This window comes from Hippocampus comes, unplaced genomic scaffold, assembly GCF_001891065.2.
Source record: "Hippocampus comes isolate QL1 unplaced genomic scaffold, H_comes_QL1_v1.1 scaffold32, whole genome shotgun sequence".
Taxonomy (NCBI): domain Eukaryota; kingdom Metazoa; phylum Chordata; class Actinopteri; order Syngnathiformes; family Syngnathidae; genus Hippocampus; species Hippocampus comes.
Window position 1 is genome coordinate 731,758 of NW_017806239.1, and position 3,700 is coordinate 735,457.

General features: G+C 43.4%; 1 long non-coding RNA gene across 1 annotated transcript; it reads left to right on the top strand.

Moving 5' to 3' along the window:
• Positions 1-6: 6 nt before the first annotated feature.
• On the top strand, positions 7-1,225 carry LOC109507720 (uncharacterized). Its single transcript, XR_002166515.1, has 2 exons — positions 7-445; positions 657-1,225. It is a non-coding gene; the product is annotated as an uncharacterized LOC109507720 (long non-coding RNA).
• Positions 1,226-3,700: the final 2,475 nt, after the last annotated feature.

The window sequence follows — 3,700 nt, forward strand, 5'->3', positions numbered from 1 at the left end:
TATTTTTTTTTTCCTCATATCAGAATATTATTGCAGGCCATCCAATGTTGACCATCCCCGCTATAAGTAGTGTAGTGGTTCCCATAGCTGATTATATTATGCAGCTGGCATAGTGCCCACTCAAGGCACTTTTCCCAATCGACCTGTGAAGAGATGATCAGATAAGTACAGGGCGTAGTCTGCCTTTCACCCAAGGTACATAGATACCGACTCTCAAGAGGTTAACCGATTTTTAAATGGTGAGAGGATGTTTGCTGTAGTACCAAGTCTTGCCTGTGAGAGGCAGCGTGTTGCCACAGCATCTGGACTGCCGGAAAGAACAAAGAAGAGCAACTTAAAGAAGCTAAGCTAACTGGTATTATCTGGTAACTAGTTAGCTGATGTCAGCCCTACACTAATTTTGATCACAAGGGAGGAAAAATTCAAATGTTTGGCATGCTTGGTGGTATGTGTCTCTAATGTTGATTTTATCAGGGGGTCTAACGTGCACCACTAGTTCAGTGATGTGGCATATGTACAGAATAGTGAGTAATATTCAAATCATAGCTTTTGCAACTTTACTGTGTGTGTGTGTGTGTGTGTGTGTGTGTGTGTGTGTGTGTGTGTGTGTGTGTGTGTGTGTGTGAGAGAGAGAGAGAGAGAGAGAGAGAGAATAGAATGGTCATTAGTGTCTGCTTACACCAGAGAGCCTGGCCAGCTGGTCTATGACGTCTGATGTGCCACTTGGTGGTAAACTACATCAAGACCCCCGTGGCAGAGTCACTGAGGCCCAGCAACTCTTCTCCCCAGGCAGGATGCAGAGGCTATGGCGAGCCCTCGGCAGATGGAGCCTCCAGCGTTTCTGCTCTCCTGCAAATATTAAAAAAAAAAAAAAAAAAAAAAAGAAAAAGAGAGCGAGAGTTGGAGCAAGCGCCAGAGATGAGACACGGCCCGCCTCAGCCCATCACAGATGCCAGGAGAAGGCAGGGATTTTGTCGAGCCCCCCTGCGAGACGGGTCCAGTTGGAACAGGTGCAGTGTCGTCTCCCTCGGTCCCTTTGTCAGCACCTCAGTGGTGGAGCCTTTGCTCTCTTCCTGTCCCGACTCCTTCTCATTCACACACTTGAGAGGTGTTGCGGGACTACTTCCAGCCCCTCCTGAAAGCCAGCCGCAGATCTGTCCATGCATCCTCATTTCTAAAGGCCAGATCCACCCCCAGCGTGGCATTGTGTTCTTCCTTCAACAGGAAAAAATATTCAAGCAGAAGTGAGAGTTTCCGACCTACACGGGTCAAACAGTTGAGTTGTGTTGCCCTCCTCTGCCTCTCCGAGATACAAGGTCCATGCAGTATACCACGCAGGCGGCAGCCAGCGCCCTGTGTGATGGAAAGGGTTTACGACAGGCGGCGAGGCCCGACGGGCCACCTTGACCTCTCTGCGCGCCGAGGACCTTGGTGAGCCTGGTCCCGTTGGCCCCCGGAACCCCACCCCTGCGCCCCCACCCCCAACCATTTTCTCCCACCTCTGAGTTATTATCATAATTTCCCAGAGAGTCATTGCAGGGCTTCCACAAGCAGAGAGGCATCTGTGTTTTACAGAATGTTTGGTGTTTTATTGCCTTGATGTCATTCCTAGGCCAGCGCAAAGGGGCCCTCCAATGATAAGAAAAGCAGCCATGTGAAAAATGAAGGCCCTGGCATACGGGACTGAGAGGTGAAAAAGGAAAATAATAAAATACAAGACAAATGTGGAGCTCCACTATATTTCATGGTCAAACCTTTGTCTCTCCTACCTGCTGCCACTAAAAAACAAAGGGGGAGAGGGCGATCATATACATGAAATCAGATGATTACATTACAGTATAACAAAAACAAAGAACAGTTGCTTTTTTTTTTCTTGGGAGTTTGTGCTGTGGACCTGTCAGGTGTTAATTTCACAACTGTGTTTATTATTGCAGTTGTAGTTTGTGGTTGTATGGAAATGTAAAAGCAGGTGTCATCATTCTGAGTGCTGTTGTGGATATTTACAATACAATATAGGTAAATAGGCTACATAGGGTTTAAAAGTGTCATCCAAAAGTGAGTACTGTATCGGATTTTTTTTGTAGAATTTGTTCCTGCATCAGATTACAGTGATGTACCTAATGTAAAGAATCAAAATCTATTCTGATGACATTTTCTTGGCTACGTGTTGACAATCAATGTCCTCATTAATCCTAGCTGGTTCCTAATAATGAACTAAAAATTTCAAAGGAAATAAATTTCAACAAAATGAGGTCACTCAACTAAATATTTTAAGTTTTGTTGTTGTAAAAATCTGTTTTCCAGCATTTCACTAGTGTCCCTTGTATTGTGCCCGCCCCAACTAAAAAGAAAAACAACTTGTTTGCTTTGTTGTCCTAGAATTGTTGCTACAAATATCAATAATTTAGTTTTTTTTTCAGTTGTTCAAACTTACTGTTTAGCCCCTAAAAAAATACAAGTTCATTTTTTACAGTGTCTTCTTCCTCATAATTCACATTGAGCCTCCTTAATTTTACAGTATGAACAAAGGGTTGACATCCTAAAGCTTGCATTCTTGGCTTTTTTAGACCTCTAATCACGCCTTCATGACAGACTGGTGCTTTGGCCGGTTCCGAGCGCCTGAGTGATGTCCTGCTGGCCGCTTCGCTGACTGGGGGGGGGGACTTGTGACCAGCGCGTGGCCCTTGATGGAATAGTACTGGTCCTAATATTGCACACGCTTTAGCATGTCTGTCTTCACCCCTCACTCTGTATCTGAGAGGCCCCAACAATCACTAAATCTCCCCCATTTTCTTTAATTACAGAACAGCATATTGCTTTTGGCCCATATGGGAGATATTGAGAGCAGATAAGATAAATAAACTTCTGTCAACACCAGAGCATATGAAGCAGAGCTCAAAGCATATCAACTCCATTGCAGCCATCCAATTAGCACTCAGTCTCAAAAAATGTGAGCAATAGCTATCATAAGAGGAAGTAAAACAAAAAATATGAGAAGTGATATGAGGCTTTGTTGGGGTTTTTTTTAGGTCATATCAGTTCCATCAAGAACCTAATAGATGTGATGGTCAAAATGCATGAGAAATGACTGTATGTGGACGAAACCTGAGCTCATCTTAGATGGGGATTACATTTAAATATGGATAAAAGTGCAATAATAAAAATGGTGTAATAATAATAATTGACAACACATATAGCTTGACGTGGCTACAAATAGTACAAAAATTCATCTGTTCCACTTAGTAGTAAGCCATTCCTGATTTACTTTTTGTTGGTTTATTTGTGGGGCTTTCTAGCAGAATGCTGAACATTTTGCGGTAACAATGGCTGCTATTTTGAACGGTTCCTGATTTATACAATTCCCAAACACGTGGGGAAAAGATGTTATGAGAAGCTCTTCCTCGCTTTATTTGAAACAGTTGACTGTAATTTTGGGGGGAACAACAGAAGCCACGCATTGGGACATTGAGAGCGTTTCCAGCAATAACGACACCATTATTTTAATAGAAATATGACAGGCGGAAAAAAAAAAGACAACTAATGACAGCGTAAACTACTATGTGTGGTCTGTCTGCTACCACGCGGTGATCAACATGGCCTCAGCCTCACTTCACCTACAAGTGACACCGTGTTCATCCGAAAGCTTTTGCCTTAACTGCCGTCTCCCTCAGAAGAAATATTGTTGTTTTGATGTGATTGA